The sequence below is a fragment of the Anabrus simplex genome, chromosome 2 (genome assembly GCF_040414725.1).
Source record: "Anabrus simplex isolate iqAnaSimp1 chromosome 2, ASM4041472v1, whole genome shotgun sequence".
Taxonomy (NCBI): domain Eukaryota; kingdom Metazoa; phylum Arthropoda; class Insecta; order Orthoptera; family Tettigoniidae; genus Anabrus; species Anabrus simplex.
In genome coordinates this window covers 822392635-822420193 of record NC_090266.1, presented here as the reverse complement: position 1 = coordinate 822420193, position 27559 = coordinate 822392635, and positions in this window count along the sequence as shown.

Here is a 27559-nt window from a genome sequence, read left to right as displayed (position 1 = left end):
ACCCAAGACTTCGTCCATACCATTCAGTAGCTTCTCGAGATCTTCTGCGGTCTCAGATAAAACAACAATATCATCGGCAAATCTGAAGGTTTTGATTTCCTCTCCTTGGATTGTGATTCCCTTTCCAAATTCCTCTTTGATTTCCCTTACTGCCTGTTCTATGTAAACATTGAAGAGGAGGGGAGACAAACTGCAGCTTTGCCTCACTCCTTTCTGGATTGCTGCTTCTTTTTCAAAGCCCTCGATTCTTATCACTGCAGACTGATTTTTATACAGACTGTAGATAATTCTTCGTTCTCGGTATCTGATCCCAGTCACCTACAGAATCGTAAATAGCTAGGTCCAATCAACATTATCGAATGCCCTTTCTAGATCTACGAATGCAATGTACGTGGGCTTGTCCTTCTTGATTCGATATTCTAAGATCAGACGTAAAGTCAGGATTGCTTCACGTGTTCCTACATTTCTTCTAAAGCCAAAATGATCTTCTCCTAACTCAGCTTCAACTTGTTTTTTCATTCTTCTGGAAATAATACCTGTTAAAATTTTGTAGGCATGAGATACTAAACTAATGGTGCGGTAGTTATCATACCTGTCAGCACCGGCTTTCTTAAGAATAGGTATAACAACATTCGGCCGAAAATCGGATAGGACTTCTCCTGTCTTATACATCTTACACACTAAATGGAATAACCTTTCCATGCTGGTTTCTCCTAAGGCAGTCAGTAATTCAGAAGCAATGCCATCAATTCCAGGTGCCTTGTTCCTATTTAGGTCTCTCACAGCTCTGTCAAACTCTGACCTCAAAATTGGGTCTCCCGTTTCATCAACATCAACAGTCTCTTCTTGTTCCAAAACCAAATTATCTACATCTTTACCTTGATACAACTGTTGGATATGTTCCTGCCATCTTTCTGCTTTGTCTTCTTTCCCTAGAAGTGGCTTTCCATCTGAGCTCTTAATATTCATACACCTAGATTTCCTTTCTCCAAAGGTTTCCTTGATTTTCCTGTATGTAGCAACTACCTTTCCCAGGACCATACAACCTTCGACATCCCTGCACTTTTCCTTCAACCATTCCTCCTTAGCTACCTTGCACTTTCTATCCACTTGATTCTTTAATCGCCTGTATTCTTTTCTGCCGTCTTCATTTCTAGCATTCTTGTATTTTCGTCGTTCATCAATCAGGTCTAGTATCTCCTGAGTTCTCCACTGATTCTTGGTTGATCTTTTCTTCCTTCCTAACGTCAAGCAGCCCTACTGACTTCATTTTTCATGACAATCCACTCTTCCTCTATAGTGTTTCCTTCAGCCTTTTCATTTAGCCCTTGTGCCACATGTTCCTTAAAACAATCCCTCACACTCTTTTCTTTCAACTTGTCTAGATCCCATCTTTTTTCATTTTTTCCTGTCTTCAATTTCTTCAACTTCAGATGGCATTTCATGACCAACAAGTTGTGGTCAGAGTACACATCTGCTCCTAGGAAAGTTTTGCAATCCAACACCTGATTTCTGAATCTCTGCCTAATCATACTGAAGTCTGTTTGATACCTTCCAGTGTCTCCAGGTCTCGTCCACGTATACAGCCTTCGTTTGTGGTGTTTGAACCAAGTATTGGCAAGGACTAAATTATGATCAGTGCAGAATTCAACCAGCCGACTTCCTCTTTCGTTCCTTCGTCCCAATCCGAATTCTCTTACTGTATTACCTTCTGCTCCTTGGCCTACCACTGCATTCCAGTCTCCCATCACAATTAGATTCTCGTCACCTTTTACATATCGTATTAAAGCTTCTATCTCTTCATATATTCTTTCGATTTCCTCATCATCCACTGAACTAGTAGGCATATAGACCTCATATGTGACACATTTCTCACCAGCAACCCCGCCAGAATGTGGGGAAAGCGGCAGAAGTAAGTGCAGAGGAAGAAGAAGCTCTTGGTCCGAGAAAGTTGCTAGAGTTGACCTGTCTGTAATACTGTATTTCACCCTTAAAGTGCATCGTTAACATCAGTTTGGACCCGAGGTGGTGCAGTTCTTTTTAGGCACACTCCTAATAGAAGTTAACTGAATATTCCATTTTAACCAATTACCGGTCGTCCTGTCATTCTTAAATTTCTGACATTACCGGGAATAGAATCTGGGCCTCCGAGGATGGCAGTTAATAGTACTAACCGGTACGCTGCGGGGGCGGACGTTAACATGAGTCATTTATTGCAAAGTATAAAACATCAGGGAGCAGTGAAGTGAGTAAAATTGTTGTAAGGTGTTTGATCTATGCAGACGACTTGGTCTTGATTGCAGATTGTGCTGAAAGCTTGCAATCTAATAACTTGGTGCTTGGTAAGAAATATAGCGTGTTTGATATGAAAATGGATGAAACCTAAGAAGAAGAGAACACAAAACTTGAGTAAATGAATCATTTCAAGTATTTAGAATGTGCGTTGTGGCAGGATGATAAGTTAAATGGAACAAAGCCGTAAGAAAGCTAATGTATTAAATTCGCATTTAAGATCAACAATATTCTGCAACAAGGAAATGAGTCAGAAAAGTCACTGTATATTCAGGCCGAATTTGGTGGATGAGAATGAAAATTGGATGCACTCAGGATATCTTAGTCATAAGGTGGAGGTGACGGATATGGAAGTAATGAGAATGATTATTGGTGCAAACAGGTGGAAACAATGGCAGGGGTCATTTGGATTGAGGAGGTTAAGAATGAACTCGGTGAATAGGGTTGTATGGATAGACTGACTTTGGTGATGGGTTCATGTGAGGCGAATAGTGGAGAATAAATTACGTAGGGAAATAAGTGGACTCAGATCTAGAGAGGAATGAGAAACACAAGATATAGGTGGCGATGGTTTAAGATTCAATATTTAATGATTTCATAGTAGGAAGTGTGAAACTAAACCAGGTCACATTGCTAATTGCAAATAGAATGTTATGGAGTCGCTTAGTTCAATTACTGAGGCTTACAAACTAGGTGTTAAAGGGTATAACAAAGGGAACAATATAATCAGTTACGAAGATGGTCAGCGTAGAGACCTGAGGTTCCCGGAAAATCGTTAAAAATGGAATGAACATTCTTAAGCCACTGTGCCAAATACATTCCACCACATTATTATTATTATTATTATTATTATTATTATTATTATTATTATTATTATTATTATTATTATTATTATTATTATTATTATTATTATTATTATTTACTTGCATATTGAATAGGTCAGGAAGCTTATACTCCCTATGAGATAACTTTCCACAGCATCCGGTCGCACCCATCGTCCTCTGAACGTCATTACCCAAAACCCCTTATTCCTCAGCAGCTTCTATATATTCACAACCATAAAAAAGGCTCAAACATCAGTGAAAACTACATTTTACTACGGCAGTTGCCAAGAGACGGTTATTATTATTATTATTATTATTATTATTATTATTATTATTATTATTATGTCCGACTCGTTGGCTGAATGGTCAGCGTACATGCCTTAGGTCCAGAGGGTCCCGGGTTCGATTCCCGGCCGGGTCGGGGATTTTAACCTTCATTGGTTAATTCCAGTGGCCCGGGGGCTGGGTATTTGTGCTGTCCCCAACATCCCTGCAACCCACACACCACACATAACACTATCCTCCACCACAATAACACGCAGTTACCTACACATGGCAGATGCCGCCCACCCTCATCGGAGGGTCTGCCTTACAAGGGCTGCACACGGCTAGAAATAGCCACACGAAATTAAAATTAAATTAAATTATTATTATTATTATTATTATTATTATTATTATTATTATTATTATTAGATGCGAAAAAGACCAGAAAACTGATCACGCAGAGCTCACTTAGAAGTTGTGCATTTCCTTCTTTGCCAGGTAGCCTTCAATTTTTCTCTCATCGTGGTTCTTCGTTCTTCTGTCCACTTAGCTCCGGTCTTCTTCTTGTGGTTTCTCTCTGACTCTACTTCCCACTTGCTGATTTTCGTTCTGTAGCCGGTTCGCTCAGCGATGTCGGCCACTTTGATTCCTGATTTTTCCAGGTCTGGACGGATTTCCGTTGTCCACCTATTTGTTTTGATGTTTTCTGTTGCCTCAAGTAAGATTATTATTATTATTATTATTATTATTATTATTATTATTATTATTATTATTATTATTATTATTATTATTATTTAGTTGCATACATGATAGGAGAGAAAACTTATATTCCCTGGTTCAAGAAGCAGTAGACAGTTTTTAAATACACACCAAAATAAATTCAATATTTGAAAATGTGTTTAGAGAGTTATACGAAGGTCTAAAAGCCCTAATGAACCCCTTTTTAAATATTTAATTTCAAAGCATTGAATAGCTTATTAGTTTAATCGTTTTTGCCCTTTGAAACAACGGATTTCAATGGATTGAGTATAAGAATGAACCACACCAAAAGAACTAGTTCACTTTTGTATAGGCAAATAAGATTTAATGCCAGTGAAATCAATGAATTTTACACTGCTTCAGGAACGCGGAACTTATTGAATGCTTCCCCCCACTTCGTGCTGTCAATAACCTGTCATCTCCCTCTAGCATTATATCAGGGGCAAGCCGTTTGCAGGCATCTGCTTCCAACGCTCCCCCAGTTCCACTTCAATAAACTGTGAAATACTAACACTAACTTCTGTAACTTCACCTTCGTCGTCCATCAAACGTGAGAATTGCGGAAGCTCAACATGAGCAGACATCGATCCGTTCTATATTGCAGGCAACAGTCAGTTCTTGTTGTAGCCACGTCCTTTTAAGGGCTATGGATATAATTGGACGCCAGCTCCATGTACTTGTATGGATAGAACCCGCCTATCTCACTTGTAGTCTGTCTGCCAAGTTATCAGCCTAGAGGCAGGTTGAATCCTCAATTTGCACGATCGAAATTAAGGCGGATAGGGAAGCAAGAACAATCGATGGCAGCGCCATAATGAGGTGTACTAGGCAAGATGAGAGGTGAGGTAGTTTCCTGTAGCCTTCCTCACTGCGTCAGAAACTGCTATCACTGATCCTATGAGAGCACCCTCCACAGGATTAAGGAATCCCCCCTATACTCAGTTGACCTTCCGAGGCTGAGTGGACCCAGTTCCACCACGTTTCTGAACGTCATACCCTCATTCTTCAAGACTCTCTATATAGTCACAACCAAAATGACTTAAGGCCACCATACACAGCTATGCAAGGCAGTCGTTTAAAGATGGTGGATTAATTCAGGAGGACCCTATTGTATTGGCCACTGTCTTCGTAAGACGAGAAAAGAGAAAGAAACAGAAAGAGGAGAATATTCTGTATGCGTGAAATTGGAAGGAGGATAATTCATAGTGAATCACATCATTTGATTCAAGCATTGGATGGAAATGATGCACAATTTAAATTTATTTTCATCTAAATCAGGAACAGTTTGGTGAACTTCCGTCTATTACTGAGGATGATATTAAGAATAAATGAATATGAAGTAGCCAAATTATAGAATGCATGGTAAAATTATATCTAAAAGCAATAAATGATACGTAAAATAAATTTCCAGAGTTTCATTTATTTCTTGCCGACAGTTGTCTTTTATAGTTATCTTTAATAATTTGACAGACAAGTGTATTTCTTTTACCCCTTCAGTCAGTCTTTCTTCCTTTCGTCTGCCTTCCGTGATAATTAACAAACACAAAAACAATTAAGCAATAAAATAGCTACTGCACTGAGGTAATTCACGAAAGCCACACCAATCAAACGACTGTTTGCTACATGCCGGACAAAAAAGTGATCGTCAACACGCGCGAAGCCAGCTACAGCTATGAAAATCTCCTCCTTGGTGATCTGTAAAATTTAGCTTGGCATTGCTTAGGTTAGCGTAGCTTAGCATTACAGTCTGTGTGTGGGAAACCACGGGAAACCACTTCGAGCATGGATTGTAACGTTCAAATATCATTACAAGGTGATAGCTGTATTATTATTATTATTATTATTATTATTATTATTATTATTATTATTATTAATGTTCAATTCAATTCTGCAAAGATTACCGCTTGCGTGTTTGTATTTAGTTTTTAGTTTAGTATTTAGTTTATTGTGTGTGTGTGTGTGTGTGTGTGTGTGTGTGTGTGTGTGTGTGTGTGTGTGTGTGTGTGTGTGTGTGTGTGTGTGTGTGTGTGAATATTAGCATTTAACATGTAAAGTAAGACTTGCTACATAGCCGGGCTTAGTTGATCAAAGTGCTTCGCAAGTATTTCGTAATTCTCAACATTGCTTAGGCCAATTCTACGATTTTCATCTTTGAAGCATGTGCTAGGCGCTTTATACCCCTTTAATTGACCCTTAAAAGTCTGGTAGAAGTTTCGAGAGTTATTTTTAACAAAGCTGTCTTGCAGGTCAATAAGTTGTGAATTTTCGAAAAATCTTTAACTCCCTTTGTTATTCTAGCAGTGTCTTTCCTTTGCTGTTTGAATTGGTCATAGTGCTCAGTCTTTCCAGAGGATTTCCACTTTTTCCATTGTTTTATTGTCTTGTAACGCATCTTCATATATTTGATTCCACCAAGGTTTCTTTTTAGATTTGACTAGCCCAAATGTTTTCTGGGCTGCATTTGGTTATTTCGTTAGATAAATCTTGCCACTTCCCATGATGAGATACTTTTATTTCTTCCTGAAATGTTTCCAATGTTTCTTGTGTAATTTGAAGTCTGTTTGTGTTATATTTGTTTACTCTTTCCCCTCTTCTGCGATTTTTACTGGGTAAGAATTTTAGTTTAATTTTAATTTAAGTTTTAATTTTAGTTTAATTTTTGGACAAAATCCTTGTTTTAGGCTTGCTTGGCAATTTCTTGAAGAAAGCTGATATTAGCACCAGTTGAAATTTTTACAGATAGTAATTAATCTCATTCCACTGATGTTTGTTCTTTGGTGTGCAGCATATTCTCCCACTATTGGTCTATGAATTCTCTCTTCCTACTTAGGCATTGAAATTTTCAAGCAATATCACCACATCTGATTTTTGAATTTTAGATAATTCATCACCCAGGAGTGTCCAGAATTCCTATTATTATCATTATTATTATTATTATATGACTTCTCACCTAGGCAGCCATGGTTCAATTGGCCGGCCAATGCATGTGAATATTTTGAAATGAAAAAGAAATCGCGATCCCGAGTATCAGATGCCACGTAAAACTGGACGTCCCGTGGCTATGATCATGATTCAACTGTCACACAAAACTATGAGTTTCCTTGCTTAGGTCTATTTTACAAATTCAGCAGCTACTTTGTAAAGGTGTCGACCGTGATAGATTACGGGCTGGGTAGCTTTCCCCCGCACCAACCGCACTCACGAACCTAATGTAAACAACCACATCCCTGGAGTGGTGCCCATGGACTTTGAGAAAATATAGAGTATTATTCCAGCCTTTCGCAGTACAGTACCAGTTAAAAGCCATAGAATAGTCTCCGAAAGTCACTGGGACCTCAAACTGCTATCACAGAACGTCTCTGTGCATTCACCAATGAGTTACCTGTGATGAGTAATCTAAGACCATGGACTAGGGCTAAATGCACTGCATAGGGTACATCGTAGGTTTTAATTAATTGCTGTTCGTTCATACGTAAAGATATTTGCCTGATCGAGCTGGTAAACACCTGTGTTCAATTCCGAGTCATATTGCCGATAACCTTAAGAGAGAGATTTCCACTTCTGAAGAGGCGCATGGCCCTATATCTCACCAAGCCTGCAGCAGAAATGAATACCGAGTTAATTTCTGGGAGCAAGGAGAAACAAACAAAATCCATCATAAAACAAGAGGAAAATTCTCAGAAAAATCCTAAGACAAAAATGAGAAAATGGGGCGCCATTCAGAGATACCATTACCATCAACAAAACTGTTATCATAAATAACATTCGCAAGAAAATAGGAATGTTGGTATCCTCGCCACTGCTTAAATCTGACCAGAAATTTACAGCCTTTAATACAGCAGTTTGTCTCTCTTTACTTTACCAGTTTCAAAGTGGAGATAAGATAACAATACCCACGAGTTTTCTGAGATGTTCTGACAAAATTATTTAAAAAATGCTTTGAAAGAAGTTACCGATAGAATTTTCAGGCTGTGCATTATACACAGGAAAGTAGTATGACGTCCTTGGTCTATTTAAAACCGAACTGTAGGAAAACCTACAACACACAAATGCCTGCAAGACACTCATTAGGACTGCTAATGATTACGTACTTACAACTCGGGACCCCGTGGCGGAGACTATAGATTGCTTATATAAACTCGACATCCTGAATCCTGATCTCATTTTAAATCCGAAGGCCAATCTTCCCAATACAAGTAAAATACGCTCTAAACTCCGTGAAGGATAACTTGTTATGTGGTATAAATTACTTGAAAAGGAATTGGGAATAGAGCTCTATCAGGAACATACTCCCGTCAACAATTGGGTAAAGTAACAATAGTAAATAATGGTATTTGCTTTACGTCTCACTAACTACTTTAACGGTTTTCGGAGACGCCGAAGAGCCGGAATATAGTACCACAAGAGTTATTTTAAGTGCCAGTAAATCTACCGACACGATTCTGACGTATTTGAGCACCTTTAAATACCACCGGACTGAGCCAGAATCGAACCTGCCAAGTTGGGGTCAGAATGCCAGCACCTGAACCGACTGAGCCACTCAGGCCGGCAATTCGGTAAAGTACCATCAAGGTTTTACCTGTAGTGAATGGCGGGAGACAATGACAGCTAATGCTTCCTGAGTTAGAAGTATCCCCGATAGATCTTAAGACGGCAACCTCTGTCACAGACGTGGCAGAGAGAATGAAACACTGGATCATGTCCTGGGAAACTGCCCTTATAGCGACGTAAAAGGCTAACTCCGACTGACTGTAATCAACGCCCAGCCAAAGCTACTCGGCGTAAATATTTGACATTTTGGGGATACGTTTATACTACAGTGTAGGTATTCACTAAGGGAGGATTTTTGGATATTCCGTCGCTAAGGGGTGAAAATGGGGGTGAACTGTTTAAGTGAGTACATCCACAGTATATCCCAAAAACTTAACAGTTTACAGACGTAAAAACTCGTATTTGGAATCTACTTTAAAGTAAAGAAACACGTTGAACCTTTGAACTTACCGTTACATCGTTGTTCATCTGCCTCGGCTGCTTCAGTAGAGCAATACCGTACTCTTGGGTCTTGGGGTCGTTGCGAGTTTCTTTTCTGTCACTTCATCGATCAAACGATAGGGTTCAGAAGAGAGCCCAAACTACTTCAAATGAGGAGCAAAAATATGATAACTAAAATATTTATTCAATGTAAATCACGATAATTAATTAATTAGATTGGCAAGAAAAGGCACTTAAAATTTTCACAACATGCTTTAAGGCAGTCACAATGCGTAATCCACAACGTGAGTGGTAACATTTTACTGACATGGTTTATTAATGTCTTTCAAAGAATGAAAACGTAGTGTAAAATTCGTGGACAGAAAAAACCATAAAACGAGAATAAACCTAAAAATCGGGCACCATTGATTGAAACGATAACTGAGAGTTAATCCACACGATCCGTGGAAAATCTGACCTGGAAAAAGTAGAATTCCAGATTTACATTTAATTAAGGTTATCTACCAGTTGACTATCCTGTCGAGTATTGGAACACCCCCCGAATGGATCCCTAATCGAACCAAATCGACTATCAGTTGCTTTGGATATGTTGCAAAATATTAGTTGAAAGCATGGTGTTCATTACAAGTTAACAGCAATTGTCACAATCAAAAATAAAATTCCACCATGTATTGTCACCTCGTGACACCCTTAAGTTACCGAGGAATCCCGATGCTGTAACCTGCATCACCCCAAACAGATGTTCAGAATGAACCAACAACACTTGATCCGATGGGATCTTACGTTAATCGTTCTAAAGGAACAAACTGCGAAATGCAGGAAAACGTTAATTCATTAAGCATTTAGAAGAAATGCCAAACACGGAAGTTAAAGAAGAGTGATAAATCACTTGAAAATGTTCTTACTAAACCAACTTTCAGGCTATGAAACAGTTACGTAGTTAAATTCGTTAAATACAAGTCCACAATATTAAATAAACAGAAAGATATCTTTCCAATTTTCTCTGACCAAGACTACAATTCGAAATCTGTCTACCTACACTTGTCCCATTAAACCAAACTACAAGTGATCGGTAGATCAACGTCTCACATAAATAATATGAATTAAAAAAATTAAAATAAAATACATTAACAGCTGACGAATCAAAACAGCGTCCGTAGTGTAAATCCTACAAAAATCAACTAAGTGTCAACACATGGCACTATCATAATATACCAGACACCCGAACAATTAATCTTAAGTTAAGAAAAAGTAAATAAATATGAACAAGAGTTCATCGAACTTGAACACGCGCGGCTAAACAGTAAGGATCAGTCTCCATTAGCCAAATTTCCACGTTGGACAGCCCTTACGTTCATGTCATTACTGATGCAACGCTATTATGGGAGCACCTTCTGGCTAGTAAGAATTATGACGAAACATGGCCTGAATAGTACCTGCTAAGCCTATCACATTCGTATCCACTACTGCAAACACTAACATCCTTCAGGTCGATTCGCAAAAATGCCTAACCTATGACTTGACTGTGTACAGACGACGCCCTAATGCTGTCGTTGAGCCCATGTTACAGTGTCTACCCATCCTTCAGTTATATAATGCACGCGGCATCCTAAATCTATCGTTGAGTCAACGTTATGGTATCTACACATCATTCATACTGCCAAGCGAAATCGAAACTTTTAACACAATGTTCGGATATGTAAATCTGATCCTCGTTGAAACTCTAACACATGAAGTGAAATTCGCTACAAAAATGAACTCGAACCTGGAAATATTACTATTTCCTACAATAAAACGTGAAATCGAAATTAAACAACATGCCCAAATAGTTTAATCTATTCCTCAATACAATCTCAAAACCTGCAGTGAAGTTCGCTAAATAAAATAAATTCAACTCTCGTTTAATATTACGTAATATCACTGAAACCGCAATCACTACCATCACGATATTCACGGCATAACTCGAGTGTGAGGCTCCAACTGGCCTTCCATGTTTACACTCCAAACAGGTATCACCGTGAACTGTCCAGTGAAGTAACTTTTCGTCAATCTACTTAAGCTAACCTATAATTCTAATAAAATTAATTTTTCACACCCGCAATGTTTCTAGTCATCGATATTTTCATCTCGTAGAGATACAGAATAAAATTCAATTTACAACGATCAAGTATTATCTTGACCGTGTGTCAGGATATGTTTTGTTCGTGAAGTCGGCTATCACAAAATGCACTTCTCTGGTATCAAATAGAACCGTCACTTATACTTAATTGCCATTACCTACGGAATTACATAAAATAGTAATAATGGAAGAACATCAACTTGTACTTAAAATAGGCGTTACAACGCCCTCACTTGGATTTGACAACCTTTATATTCATCAACCGTTGTGGATTGCTCCAGGACATCATTCCTCTTATACAGCCTGTCTCAGAAACATTACATTTCAACCTATACACCATGTCACAAAAATTCCTCTCGTCGAAATACAGGGCCTCTTCTCCTGGGCATCCTGCTTATTCCACATCTCTCATCAAATACAGGCTTACTCTGCCTTTAACATCTTCGTAACGATTCTCATAAAATTTCACTTGCGTTACAACCCATTTCTTCTCGTTTGAAACTTTTTTAAATACAAGCCATCCCATGACCAAACAACTTTATAATGAACTCACAATTAACTTCTCGAAAATAGCATATCGTGATTTTCTGTATCACAAATACACGGTGTCACAAAAATTAAGCTTCCCAGAAACGCCGACTTACGATTTTCTTCACTGGATTTCGATATAAACCATAAATCTCGCTTGACATTACTGCTGAATACATAATTTATCATCTCAGTTTTCATCCTGACGTGAATATTATTATTATTGGATAATTTGTTATTTGACTTTATCACACTCATTTTATCGTTACCATTATTGTAACTTCTACCGGCCCGAACATTATTTCATTGATTTTCATTGCAATACTTAATTTCACTTTATTTTTTAAAATAAATTTAAACACATTTTTAAGTCTCGCCCGCTGACTTAAATTATAGACAATTCGCATCTACAATGGAATAACAACAAGACACTCCCTCGTCATCGCAATATACTTGATTACACACGCCACGTCATGATTTATTAATTCATTCATTTAAAGGGACAAGCATTCACATCTCTAACTTAAAACACAATATTTAAATTAGACAGACCTGTAATTGTAGTCGTTTGGCATCTTGCATCTTGCCTTCATCTTGTGCCTGCCACCTCCAACTTAGCCCCTCATAATTGCAGGACACATTCTTTGCTTAAATATTACTTTATAAATACACAGATTCTGCACTAGTCTTGAAGAAATACAATTGATTTTATGAAACTTAAATGATAATTTTTATTCTTTCCACATATAACAGTTAAACCGCCCCGCTTCCTATCGATAATCTGATGCAGTTTGCGAAAATCTCCAACTCCTTCTTCTCCAGATGTTTTACAGGTGTGACTGATCGTGAGCCACAATCTTATCTCGGCCACCCCACAACAGTTTTATCTTACCGATTACCAAAATAACATCGTCCGCAATAATTATTTTACAATAGCTATCTACGAATCTGCTGTCTCCCTACGCAGAAGTTCAAGAATCATTTTCTCCCCCGACCGTGATAGATGTCGTAACTGCAGTGTTTCAATATGTAATTTTGCCTTCGTTCACTATTTACCACTTGATAAATTATTCATCCCTCAAGCCAACTGGCTTTAGAGATTCTACAAATTTATTTCGCCCACTTGAAGTCTTCTTCTTACTGTTGTCTGACGTAGGTTCACACTCTCGGAACATAGAATGACGACTGACGCTCTTCGTTGAGGAGGGGGTATTTAAGCCTTTTCTAGGGACGCTCTGCTTGCCGTTATGTACTGTTATGCAATCATTCCATTTGGTGACTACTGGACCAATTTCTTCAAGACACTTCACAGAGACACCACCTATTTTTCCAATCATGATGGTTTTGTTTGCTGATTTTTCTGTTTTCTTTAACGGGCGTAATTAATTAATTTCGTGCGTTAGGATAAACGCACATTTTGACTGCATGTCCTTGACACGTGTGCACTATTTTTCTAGTATGGATGCCAACCTTTCTCCGAGCCTAATTGAATACATTTCCACCCTGGGGACTTTAGCTTCATCAAATATTTCCTAAAATTCTTAATTACTTATTTCTTTGTTAATGACAGTGCCGAAATCTCTCGCAAAGGTGGTTATTATCCAGAATTTCATTATTAATTACCCGAGGTGTTCCGAAATATTCCTACCTCTTTCGAAATGGTGGGTCGTTTCCCGCTGTGAGTTGGCATTCCACGGAACGCGAGATGAGCTTCCAATGAAAATATGAATGCATTCCATATTGTAGATGAAATTTCAGCAAGGTAGAATTATGGGTTCAACGTACTTTTTCGTTTTCGGAACATTCCCTTAAGGAGGGTGAAAACTGGTGAAAAAGAGGTTGAATACCTTTTATAAGGATACTTATGTCTCAAAACCTAAAGACGTTTGAGACATGAAAAGTGATATTTAGAATCTCCTTTTAAAAATAAAGGAACACGTATTATTTGTTTTCGGAAAATCTACTTAGCGGTGGGTGAAAAGGAGTAAAAACAGCGTGAATTTTTAAAATGAGTATATCAAGAATGTATCTAAAAAATGTAACGTTCTGCAGGAGTGAAAACTGGTATTTCGAATCTCCTGTGAACGTAACGAAATATGCATAATTTGTTTTCAGAATATCCACTTGAGAAGAAGTGAAAATGGGGTGAAATTTTAAAATGAGCATATCTAAAGTATATCTAAATAACCTTACATGTTACATGCGTTAAAATTGGCATAATTAATCTCGTTTAAAAATTAAGGAACACTTTTTTCGTTTTCGGATAAAACACTTAAGGGGGGCAAAAGGGACTGAAAATGGGGTTGAATTATTTTCACTAAGATACTGATATCTCAAAAACTGAATATGTTACAGACGTGAAAATTGGCTTTTGGAATCTTCATTAAAAATAAAGTAACACGTATTTTTTGTTTCCGATGAATTCACTTGAGGGGGCTTGAAAAGAAGTGAAATAGGTGTTTTTGTTGTTGTTGTTTGAGTCATCAGTCCATAGACTGGTTTGATGCAGCCCTCCATGCCACCCTATCCTGTGCTAACCTTTTCATTTCTACGTAACCATTGCATCCTACATCTGCTCTAATCTGAGGTATTTTTATTGATATACTTATCTATATAAATAAAATCGTAACGACCGCGTGGCTGTACATCGACTATTTTGGCGAAATTCTATAACAGTTATCCGTTTCAGGTGTAATAATGATCATCTGCATATATTTTAGCTTTCGTTTCCTGAAAGTCCTTATTTTTACCCCTCTTCCTTAAATCAAAATGGCGGTACAATCTGCCAGACGAGCTAGAAAACTGAAATTTGAAATCATTATAAGTTTTAGCCTGTAACCGAGGGAAAAATTTCAAGATGTTTAAAATTTTCATTTTTTACCCCGGAAAATATCGAAATACGGAGGCAATTTTAATGACGGTACAGACCTTCGTTTCGATGTATTTCTTGGCTAAACGGTAAGTCGTATCACACAACGGATGGCACAATTTTTGTTCGAGTTCGAGTGATATAAAACTTTGGTCTTATGACATTTTGTCATATATCTATCCCTTATGCGTTAGATTTGGCTTTGATTCTCGATTTACGTAAATTTTGCAGTTTTAACACGTGTACTCCATAGTTTGACTCACTTACAAGAAAGACAGAATCATCAAATTCATCACGAACACTGGCCTTCCCAGTAGCCATACGTGAGCCAAGTCATATATATTTCTAGCTGTCACATAAGTGTCCGAAAAGTAATGCAGTGTTTGAAAATCTTACCCAGATTTCTCCCTATTCAAAGTTTCTAACTCAATCTAACCCATAAATAGAGGAAATACGAGAAAGTGTAATAGGATTAGCCATTTAGGCCGCTAAAAAGCGTCTTATGATGCAATACGTTTGTCAATATAACGTACCCTTTAGCAGCAGTTGATCTGTAAATAATAATAGCGTGTGGCCTCCGAAGAGGCCTGGTGCAGGTTTTTCGAGCTGACGCCGTATAAGCGATCTGCTCGTCTATGAGGAAGGGGCCCTACCTGTGATGAATTCCAGTGATGAAGACGGCACACTCTCCCAGCTCCCGAGCCAATTAAGTTTAAAATCCCTATCCCCGAAGGTAACGGATCAGTGCGACTTGAGCAGACGTTCAGTATGTCACGTAGACGTATGCGAGAACCGTTCCGTCAAGTGAGTGAGTTTGACGGAGGGCGCATTATTTAGCATGAGAGAACGTGATGCATCCATCCAGGAAATTGCTGCTCGTGTGGAACGAAGTGTGTCTGCAGTCCAACGGGTGTGTACAGAATGGTTCACAGAAGGCCGTAGAACACGACGAGATGGGTCTGATCGCACCACCGAGACCACCTTCCGAGAAGATTGACACCTCATCCAAATGGCATTGCAGAACAGATCTGCGTCCTCCTCGGCTCTGGCGCAACAGTGGAACAGTTTAACACATCATACACTATCAGGAGTGAAAGTCCGCCGCCGTTTATTACGGTCTGGATTACCGGCGCGTCGGCCACTTCTCCGCCTACCTGGCATAAACATGGTAGACTGCAATGGTGTATGGAACGACGTCACTGGGACAGGAATGGCAGCAGATAGTGTTTTCGGACGAATCCAGGTTCTGTTTGTTTGAAACAGAACCTCTCCCTCTGCAGACAGGGAGAGAGGTATCACATTGACTGCATTCGCACAAGACATACAGCGCCAACTCAAGGCCTTATGATGTGGGGTGCTATTGGGTACAACCACAAATAGCAGTTGGTGCGTGTCCAGGGCAATGTGACCAGTTTGACCTACGTGAATGACATCCTGCGACCCATAGCCATACCCTTTATGCACGACACCCCAAACGGCACATTCCAGCAGGACGGTATGCGACCACATTTTGCTGCACGAACGCGTGCCTTCTTGTTGTCACAGGATATCAGACTGCTGTCCTGGCCCGCCCGAGTACCGAACTTGTCGCCAATCGAAAATTAGTGGGATATGGTGAAATGACGGGTGCGGCGCTGTGACCTAATGTCAACCACCGAAGATGAATTGTGGAAGCAGGTGAATGCTACATGTATGGTTCTATCCCTGGACGCCATTCGCGCCTTATACGCGTCGATGACATCACGCATGGAACAAGTTAGCAGTGCCCATGGAGGACCCAGTGCCTACTAGGCATCAGGACACATACTGAACCTAGGTGACTGAAATGCTCATCGTTTCCGCACAGCATGCTAATGAACATGTCCTGTGAATGTCTCTAGTCTTTCAAGATGTTCTTTTTTTTATGAACATATGTGTATCTTAGACAGTAATGTACGATTTACATTTTCCCTAGACTAAAATATATATTTTCTCCACAATTAGCAGTACCGAATATTGAAAATATTGCATGGGAGTGAAGATGTTTTGTATTTGTTCAACAGATGGTAGTGAGTGTTTGTTTTGCGACATCTTCCCTGTCTAAGTTAGTAACAATGTCCTTCAGCAGTACTACGTAGTAGTTAGCTTTTCCTTGCTCTGCGCAGGTATTCAAAAATAACACATTGTTTATATATCAGTTTGAGTTTTCAGTTATTTCATTGACTTCTGATTCGTGAGTGACTACAAGAGACGTAAAGCGAACTCTGAAAATCGCATCTTCAAGCCGGAATGGGAACTGCAATTCTTTTTCGTTTTGTCTGAACGTACGGAAGAAAAACCGACACGTTTAATACTCAGACAGTTGCTTTAATTATGAGTGGGAATTTAACGCGTCATTTCAACAGTAAGCACTTCAGTTATGGCCAACTATTTCCATTTCGCAGTGATGCAAGGAACCGGAAGGTAATAATAATAATAATAATAATTGTACCGGGCGGTACACCTCCACACCGTTTATTTAAAAGTTGCGCCAGTTGAAACTCCTCTTCTGGAGGAAGTCCGAACTTTATCTACGGTCTTAATTTCCAAATTTCTCAGAAGATGTCACTACCTGGAAAATTTTGAGTTTGTGAACTGTGTCATTTTCGACGTACTTTTGTCTTGCTTGTATTAAGAAGTGTGAACTTTCTCTTCTAGAGGACACTACTGAAGATCAACAATAGTGCACCCTAGTGCGGAGTCAAAGAACTATTTTGTTGGAGAAAATTTAATTTCAGGAGTTTGTTCTTTGTTAAATTTCTTTCTGTCATTGTTTAAGTTGGCAATATTTACCCCTTTCTTCCCCTTGTTTTGTATGTATCCAATCACGAATTTTTTCAATTAATTTCTGACCAATCTGGTGTATCTTTCCCCAACTTGAATCTGTTGCGGGGTCCTACCCAATAAAATCTTTGTGGGAGGGTGTTTTCTTTCCCCTAACGCCTAGAACTTTCTGCGAGAGTATTTAAACTGCTGATTTTAGGGTCTCCGGGCCACTTCTGTTCCATCTTTCAGTGTATTAAGTACATAGCAGGAGGCGGGAAGCGCCTCTTTCCTCGGCAGCGGTCAACAATAAGGTAATGGCCGATTAATAAATTCTTTCTTTGCTAGCTCAGCAGTTTAACTTTCGGGGCGGGTTCTAAGCGTTCCCCTATGTAACCTTTTCCTAAAATGTAACTTCTCTTTTCTTCTATTCTCTTGTAAAGCTACATACTGGGATAGAGAGTGCTAACCCTCTCGAGCTCCCACTCACATTGTCTTGAGGTGAACTTATTTTCTCAATCAATTCTTTCGTAATGTAATGTAAATATTTCTTTCTTAAGTCACCTCTGTAGTATGGGATTAGCCCTTGCATCAGTGGCCTAAGAGCCAAAATAGGTCTTAAAGACAAAGTGTATTAGGAGTGCAAGTTCGCCTCCTCTCAAATTGTTACCTTAGAGGTCATTTAACTAACCCTTTTTTTATTTCCTAGACCTCAGTAGATTGGGTATTTTACCCCTGTGTTTAGGTCCGTTGAGGACACCTTGAAGGTGGAGTTTGGTGTGGCCTATGAGAGGCTTAAATTAAAGAGCGTGTGGCTCTTTTAAAAATCAATTGTGGTATGCCTCGTGGAGGCTTATCGGTGTAATTTGGAGCAAGGGCTCCGAGGTATGAATGGGGTTTTCTGCCCCTCTGTTGAAACTTGTGTTTTGGAGGTAAAACTGGGCTGATTGCCCAAGCATTGTGTTTTCGGGGCTCGAAGCCCAAATTATGTGAATATTGTGACTCCCCTTTGATTTGCTACCTTGTACCTGCCATACTTGTTATTTCTTTGTTTTTGAAAAGAAAATATAACCTTGTTAAATTTTACATTAACTTTGATTCCGTAGTTTGAGACTCATTCACGCCCGCACCTTCTTTCACCTCTACCTACCACCAGAACACGGTAACAAGTGGTAGCAGAGCGTGGTTGAATGGGTCTCAATTTAGCCCCTTTTGACGGCTAAACTCTGTTTTGATCCGAACTCTAACCATTTTCTCAGTTGCTGGAAATTTTTTATTGAGGTTTTTCAAAATTTTTCTGTTATCATGCCCGGCCCTCGCGATGTTCTCCTTCTTAACTATTTGCGTAAGGAGGAGTTGATCTATGAATTAACTATCAGAAATGTGCAATCTGGAGGCACGGTTGCAATAGACACTAACAAACTTAGAGAGTCCCTTGATTTGCCCATTTCTATCCCCAATTTGGGAGAGAAAGAAATTGACGACTCTCTTTCCACGATCACGGAGAACATTACTGGGCTAGCATCGGTCGTTAGTTTTTTTGATGAAAATGATCCGTCTCCTAATCAAATTAAGCGTGTGCAAGGCAGGCTATATCATTTTTCAAATAGAGTTAATGATCTGTTGTCTCTAAAGGTGAATGACGTTCAGAGGAAGGAAGCTAATACGCTCCTTGAAACTATTTCTGAATTGTCTAGTAAAGTCACTCAATTGTTAACTGGGGAAATTCCTCCCAAATCTGATCAACCCACCATAGTGAATGTAGGTAGTGAGGAAGAGTCTCCTAAGGGAGAAGTAAATAGGAAAACCCCCACTGCTCAAACTATTTCTGCCCCATTGGACAACGAGTCTGAACGCCGTGCATCGTTGAGTAACATCCGTTCTGAATTAACTTCCTTGCCCCTAAAACCTCTATCTACTATGTCACCCGGGTTTAGCAGCTTGCCTCATCCATTGGCAATGTTGCTAAGAGGTATCTCTAAGTTTTCTGTCAACACCACCAGTGAAGTTATTTCATTTTTAAGATTTTTAGTTGAATTTCAGGATCACGCCCTTGTGTTTTCTCTTTCCCCTTGTCAAATTTTACAAATAATCTATCCTTATGCTATTGGGGTTCTCTCAGATAAAATAGTAAGAGCTATTGCTGAACAGTCATCTATTGAAGATTTTCACGCACACTTGCTTGCAAATTTCATTCCTGCCCGCGCGAGGTCATCTCTGATTCAGAAATACTATTATCGGGTACAGCGCTTGGATGAAAAATTTGGCTGATTTCATACAGGACATTAAGTTTTATACTAGGGTGTTTGCCCTTCATTTTCCTGAAGATCAGATTGTGCAGGCTATTGTAGAGGGAATTTCACCTCCCTATAGGTCATATTTGTGTTTCGCGGCGTGCCCGCAAACCTTCTCGGAACTTGAAGCGTTGGCCGTCTCGGCGGAAGGAGTTAGATACGCCGATTCTTTGCGTGTCGCGAAAGAACCCCCGCCTTCCATTAGTAATACTCGGCCTCCACCTCGCCGATCAGTCACCCCCCGTAAATGTTATGCTTGCGGGTCGCCTGACCATCTGCGCAATAAGTGTCCGCTGATCAAAACTAGTAGGGCAAATAATGGAGCTGGTTCATCACAAGGCTGTTTTAAATGTGGGGCTTTCTCACATATCGCAAAGAATTGTCCCAATTCGAATAGCACCCCCTCCTGCTCAACTTCTGGTGTAACTTCCAACAACAATCAAAAGTGACTAGTGGCTGCGGCTGAGTCAACTAATTCTGCTTCCCAAGGCTCAGCCCCTGGCAAAAAGGTCGAGAATTCAGGGAACGATAAGTCTTCGAATACATCTTTTGAATGCCCCAAAGAGTGCCTTAGGATTGCGGCGGATACCCCCGCACCTGTTCCTTTTCTTAAGATTGAGTTAAATAACGAGCCTATAACAGCTCTCTTAGATTCAGGCAGTGTTTGTTCGATTATTTCGGCTGAATGGTATTCTAAATTGAAAACTGTTTGTAAACTACCTGACTACGTCTCATCTCCTATTCAATATGTTTCGGCTAATTCATCTCCATTAGAAATTCTAGGTTCCGTACTGGTCAAAATTCGTATTTTTAAATTTACATGGAAAATTAAATTGTTTGTGGCTAAGTACCTGTCTTGCCCCATCATACTGGGAGCGGACTTTATTTCTCACACTGGTCTTGTGCTCGATCTTCAGAGTAAGTCGTGCACATTCAAATTTGCGTCCAATTGTAAAATCCCCTTGTTAAAGTGTAATTCTGTGTCATGTTCATCTATTTCGCCTACCCAGGATGAGATGTTGTTAGACCTTAGACATCTACCTGAGGAGCAGGCTGATAGTATTCGTAAATTATGTCAGTCATTTCCAGAGGTGTTCTCTGATACTCTTGGTGTTACTGACCTTATTGAATACAAAATTGAGGTCACGGATTCGATTCCTGTCCGTTTTCCACCTTATAGGCTATCTCCACCTAAAATGAAGGCTCTGAAAGAAATTATCGATCAGATGTTGAAGGATGGTATTATTAGGCCCTCTAAGTCGGCGTATTCATCGCCTATTTTTCTAGTCCCGAAACCCCAAGGAGGCTTCAGGCCTGTCATTGATTACAGGGCTCTCAATCGGAAGGTGGTGTTGCAATCTGTGCCCCTTCCTGACCTTCATTCTTGCTTTTCATGGTTTCATAAGGCCAAGTTCTTCACTATCTTGGACTTGAATCAGGCCTATAATCAAATTCCCCATGCCGAAGAGTCTAAACACCTTACAGCGTTTGCCACGGACTGGAATTTATACGAATACAACCGCGTGCCTTTCGGGCTCCCCACGGGGGCAGCTGTGCTCACTAGGCTACTAGATAGGGTCTTCTCCGACATCAAATTCGAGTACTTATATCACTACTTAGATGATGTCGTCGTATTTTCAGAGACCTTTGAAGAACATCTAGATCATTTGCGAGAAGTTCTCGATCGCCTTCGTAAGGCTGGGTTAACTGTTAAGTTGTCCAAGGTTGTCTTTGCTAAGCCCTCTATGTCATTCCTAGGGCATATTGTGTCACCCGATGGTGTAGCAGTCGATCATTCTAGAACAGGCCATCCGTGATTTTAAACCTCCCAAGGACATTAAAGGTATCGCCAGGTTCATTGGTATGGTGAATTTCTTCAGAAAGTTCATTCCTAACTTTGCTAATAGAGCGGCGCCCTTAAACCTTCTTCGTAGGAAAGGCATCAAATTCGAGTGGGGACCTTCTCAACAAGCCGCTTTTGAAGATCTTAAATTAGCGCTTTGTAATGCCCCTGTCCTTGCTATGCCTGATTTCTCGAAGAAATTCATCGTCCAAACCGACGCGTCGTCGTCAGCAGTAGCTGCAGTCCTTCTTCAAGAGACTGAACTAGGGAGGCGACCTATCGCCTATGCCTCTAGGACCTTGTCGGCTCAAGAAGCCAAGTATTCCATCTATGAGCTCGAAGGTTTGGCAGTCTTATTCGCCTTAGAAAAGTTCCGTCTCTATCTGGAACACGTCAAATTCGACCTGGAGACAGATAATCAAGCATTAAGCTGGGTCCTAGGTAGGCCGCGTCGTACTGGTCGTATAGCCCGCTGGGCTATTCGTATTTCCGCCTTCCAGTTTGATGTTAGACATATCAGAGGCACCGAAAATGTTGTTGCTGATGGACTCAGCCGTATGTTTCATAACGACGTCGAGACCCACGAACCGGTCGACAGTTCATCACCTCCCGAGTCCATGCTATCTGAGGTTAATGCCATCCTAACAGATGCTCCCATGCTTTTTAGGGATATCGAGAAATACCGACGTGAAGATCCGACGCTGGCTCCGATAATGGAAACCCTTTCTTCTGGGGAACATGTTGTCCCTTATGTTCTGAGGAAGGGTGTTTTATGTTGCCCTTCGAGGCATGACAAGATGATGAAAGTTGTCGTTCCAGCTGTTCTGGTACCTATGATCTTCAAGTATTATCATGAGACCCCACTAGGAGGGCATCTGGGTATCTTTAAAACTCGTGAGAAGATTCGTGAAATGTTCATCTGGAAAGGTATGGACGGTGAAATCCGGGAACTTGTAAAAGCTTGTAAATCTTGTTTGCTCAGTAAACCCACCATGTCCACCAAGGTAGGCCTTTTGTCTTCGCATCAAGCGTCGCGCCCCATGGAACGTCTGTATATCGATTATGTAGGACCCTTCCCCCAGTCAAAGGGTAATGCTAACAAGTTCATCTTTGTGTGCGTAGATGGTTTTACCAGATTTTCTTGGTTATTTCCGACTAAGCTGGCTACCGCTCAGTCTACCATTACCTGCTTAAATTCTATTTTTGCTTCTTTTGGTCCGTGTCAATATATTGTATCTGATAATGCTAAGGCTTTTACATCTAATTTATTTCGTAAATTCTGTTTTGACTTATCCATCTCTCATGTAACTACTTCTGCTTATTACCCTCAACCATCTCTGGCTGAACGGGTTAACCGTAATCTCAGGTCCGCACTCATTGCCTATCATCATGAAGATCCTTCCAGGTGGGACACGTCCCTGCATTGGATAGCTTTTGCTTTGAATTCAGCGGTTCATGAATCTCACAAGTTCACTCCAGCTTCTTTAATGTTCAAGTTCGTTCCCAACTCGCCGCTCTCTAACCTCTGGTCTCTGAATGACATTCTACCCGAGATAATAGATCCGGATAACATTAAAGATCTTTGGAAGAAGGCTAAAGCCAATCTTAAAGTGTCTCATGAAAAGGTTAGGGAAAGGTATGATCGTGGACGGAGACCCACCCCTTTGAAGGTAGGTGACCAGGTTATGGTCAAAAATTTTGTTCCCGCGGGCAAGCTTGCCCCCAGATTTCATGGGCCTTGTATCATTCTCGATTTTCTTACGCCGGTTACCTTATTGTTAAGTAATCCAGCCACCGAGAGGATATTTAGAATTCACCTGTCCCAGGTGAAACCGGTGTAATTTTGTGTTAACTTGCTTCATATTATTTTGAAAGGATATGAAGGTTATATTTTTTTTTTTTTGAGTTTCACTTTTATGGCATTCTGCCCCTTCTATAATATTTTGGTTTTAAATGTAAGCCTTTTGTAAAACCCGCCCCGATCCGTTAAACTGCCATCCTGTTCTTGCCACGGCCATTACCACGCTCCCGTCTCCTGCTCCACCTTACACTGTGGCTTCATAAGATTAAATGCAATGGATATCTACACGCCGCTGGCCCCTCAACCTCTCCATAATGCCTGTGCCTTCAAAAAGACGATGGTCCAACACAATTCTGCCGCCTAGCCTTAATGTTTCAGTGCCCCCGCAGCCGCGCAGCGCCGTGCAGCAACTGGGGAGGGGGATGGGCCCCCTCCTCTCCAGCGAGGACGACATGTGCACGGCGAGCCGGAGCTCTCCTCCCGGCCAAGGCTGATGTGCGGCGCACGACCTGCTACTGGCCCGCAACCTGTATATGTTCACCGCGGGCGCGGCGTGTTTCAACACTCTGCTCCCCTCATAATGCGGGCGAGCGGTATCTCAGGGTACTTAAGGGGTCCGAGCGGCCTCCTTTTGGACGCAAGCTGCAACGGCCGGTCCGGCCATCCAACTTCATCAACATCAACTACATGGACAGTTACTATAAGAGATAACTACATTTGGGAATTCAACAGCAATATCTGATGGACATTGCAAATTTTTCCTTCACTTTTAAGTAGTAAAAGCTTATCTTCAGACATTCAACTTCTATAAACCTAAAGACTTCACTTCACCTCCAACAACAAAATTTTGGAACCGAATTAAGAAATTTCTCAAATACTTATGGAAGTTATCTTAATATCAACATCAAACTTGGAACTTATTTTCAAATAAAAGTTTATGTTCTTCTGTGTTACCCCGTGGAGGAACTTTTGGGGGGGGAGGTCTGTACCGGGCGGTACACCTCCACACCGTTTATTTAAAAGTTGCGCCAGTTGAAACTCCTCTTCTGGAGGAAGTCCGAACTTTATCTACGGTCTTAATTTCCAAATTTCTCAGAAGATGTCACTACCTGGAAAATTTTGAGTTTGTGAACTGTGTCATTTTCGACGTACTTTTGTCTTGCTTGTATTAAGAAGTGTGAACTTTCTCTTCTAGAGGACACTACTGAAGATCAACAATAGTGCACCCTAGTGCGGAGTCAAAGAACTATTTTGTTGGAGAAAATTTAATTTCAGGAGTTTGTTCTTTGTTAAATTTCTTTCTGTCATTGTTTAAGTTGGCAATATTTACCCCTTTCTTCCCCTTGTTTTGTATGTATCCAATCACGAATTTTTTCAATTAATTTCTGACCAATCTGGTGTATCTTTCCCCAACTTGAATCTGTTGCGGGGTCCTACCCAATAAAATCTTTGTGGGAGGGTGTTTTCTTTCCCCTAACGCCTAGAACTTTCTGCGAGAGTATTTAAACTGCTGATTTTAGGGTCTCCGGGCCACTTCTGTTCCATCTTTCAGTGTATTAAGTACATAGCAGGAGGCGGGAAGCGCCTCTTTCCTCGGCAGCGGTCAACAATAAGGTAATGGCCGATTAATAAATTCTTTCTTTGCTAGCTCAGCAGTTTAACTTTCGGGGCGGGTTCTAAGCGTTCCCCTATGTAACCTTTTCCTAAAATGTAACTTCTCTTTTCTTCTATTCTCTTGTAAAGCTACATACTGGGATAGAGAGTGCTAACCCTCTCGAGCTCCCACTCACATTGTCTTGAGGTGAACTTATTTTCTCAATCAATTCTTTCGTAATGTAATGTAAATATTTCTTTCTTAAGTCACCTCTGTAGTATGGGATTAGCCCTTGCATCAGTGGCCTAAGAGCCAAAATAGGTCTTAAAGACAAAGTGTATTAGGAGTGCAAGTTCGCCTCCTCTCAAATTGTTACCTTAGAGGTCATTTAACTAACCCTTTTTTTATTTCCTAGACCTCAGTAGATTGGGTATTTTACCCCTGTGTTTAGGTCCGTTGAGGACAACTTGAAGGTTGAGTTTGGTGTGGCCTGGGAGAAGGCTTAAATTTGAGAGCGTGTGGCTCTTTTAAAAATCAATTGTGGTATGACTCGTGTAGGCTTATCGGTGTAATTTGGAGCAAGGGCTCCGAGGTATGAATGGGGTTTTCTGCCCCTCTGTTGAAACTTGTGTTTTGGAGGTAAAACTGGGCTGATTGCCCAAGCATTGTGTTTTCGGGGCTCGAAGCCCAAATTATGTGAATATTGTGACTCCCCTTTGATTTGCTACCTTGTACCTGCCATACTTGTTATTTCTTTGTTTTTGAAAAGAAAATATAACCTTGTTAAATTTTACATTAACTTTGATTCCGTAGTTTGAGACTCATTCACGCCCGCACCTTCTTTCACCTCTACCTACCACCAAAACACGGTAACAATAATAATAATAATAATAATAATAATAATAATAATAATAATAATAATAATAATAATAATTTACAGTGGCTATTGCTAGCCTGGCGCACCCCTTGTAAGGCAGAACCTCCGACGAGGGTGGGTGGCGTCTGCCGTGTAGAGGAAACTGCGTGTTATTGTAGTATAGGATTGTGTTATGAGTGGTGCGTGAGTTGCGGGGAAGTTTGGGACAGTGCAAACATCCAGTTCCCGAGCCAGGGGAATTAACCATTTAAGGCAAAAATCTCCGACCCTGCCAAGAATCGAACCCGGGCCCTCTGAACCGAAGGCGACTATCTGACCGTTCAGACAAAATGCCGGTTACCGGAAGGTTAAACAACAGAAAGCTTCATTAAAGGCCGGTTAAGCATGCACGAGACGAGTTACCCCAGAGTAGGTGAAGGTAACACAAAGTCATCTCCGTACAGGCAATGAAGGCCCTGGGAGGGGTGGAAGGTTAAGGCTTCCACTCTCCTTAACCTCGGCACCTCTACGCCTGGCCGCCTTTGCCCTCAAGAATTATTATAACCTGGTACTCATTGTTGGAGAAGGCCTAGTGAACCTTAGGGCCATGTTAACCTCCAGAAATGAAAAAATCGTTTCTTAAATATTTGGACTATCTGACTTGGAATGGAACTCACGTTCTCTGGGGAGAACCGAGTACAAGAATGTAAGAGAGAGTGTTTGAAAAGTATCCTGGAATTTAGGTAGGGCAACAAATTCATTTATCAACACAGAAACTGTGAAAGTGTGTCTTGGTGAAATGGCCAGCACGTTATTTCCAAGTGATGCGAAAGTGATTCAAGTCGTGAAAAGTGGACCACTATCTGCTGCTACAACTATGAGCAGGGTAGAGTTATCAATGGATGTTCGTAGTAATCTCATGCAGGAAATCAGTGATGCCACTGTGTACTCTGTGGCTCTGGACGAAGCTTCAGGTGGGACTGACTGCGCTCAACTGTCGATTTGTGGTGTTCAATTTTGGAAGAATTGCTTGAATTCTTCAAGGTTATTGAACGCAGTCGTGCGGAAGACATATATCTGACACTATGCTCCCTTATTCCCCAGTATAATATGAAATGTGAAAATCTATTAGCGATGGCAACAGAAGGTGTTCGTAACCTGGTCGGAGATAAGAGTGGCCTGGTGCATCAAATTGGAAATCAAAATACAATGTTGTGTTTTGCCACTGCATAATTCACCAAGTCGTATTATGCTTCAAGTTGTCTCCTGATTTGTCTCACGTTATGAGTACAGTAACTCGCATGGTTAACTTGTTACGTGAGAAAAACTGAATATTGCGGGAAGTAGCTGGGGAGTTAGCATGCCATTCACCTGGTTCATAAATTTGCTGATACTACTTGTACGTAACAAATTGGCTCATCATAGCATTCGGGCTATTCAATCCTTACTCTGAGGCACTGATTGGAATGAGGAGTGTGCATATTTAACGGAATAATGGCAGGGGAGTGTTCACAGCTGTCTGCAGCCTGATCATTCCAGCTCTGGAATTAATTTTGGACTGCTAGATCGGCACCGCAGTACTGTCCGTTAAAAGTGAGAAAATGTGCGGTTTTTCATTTGGTCGAGTATTTTACATGATAACAGTGCCTTTAATCGCTACATCCCTACTGGCGTTTTTGTAATGACCTATGTTGACTTCAAGTAGTAAAACCAGCAAGTCAGTCTTCCTGAGAATTCCGTAGC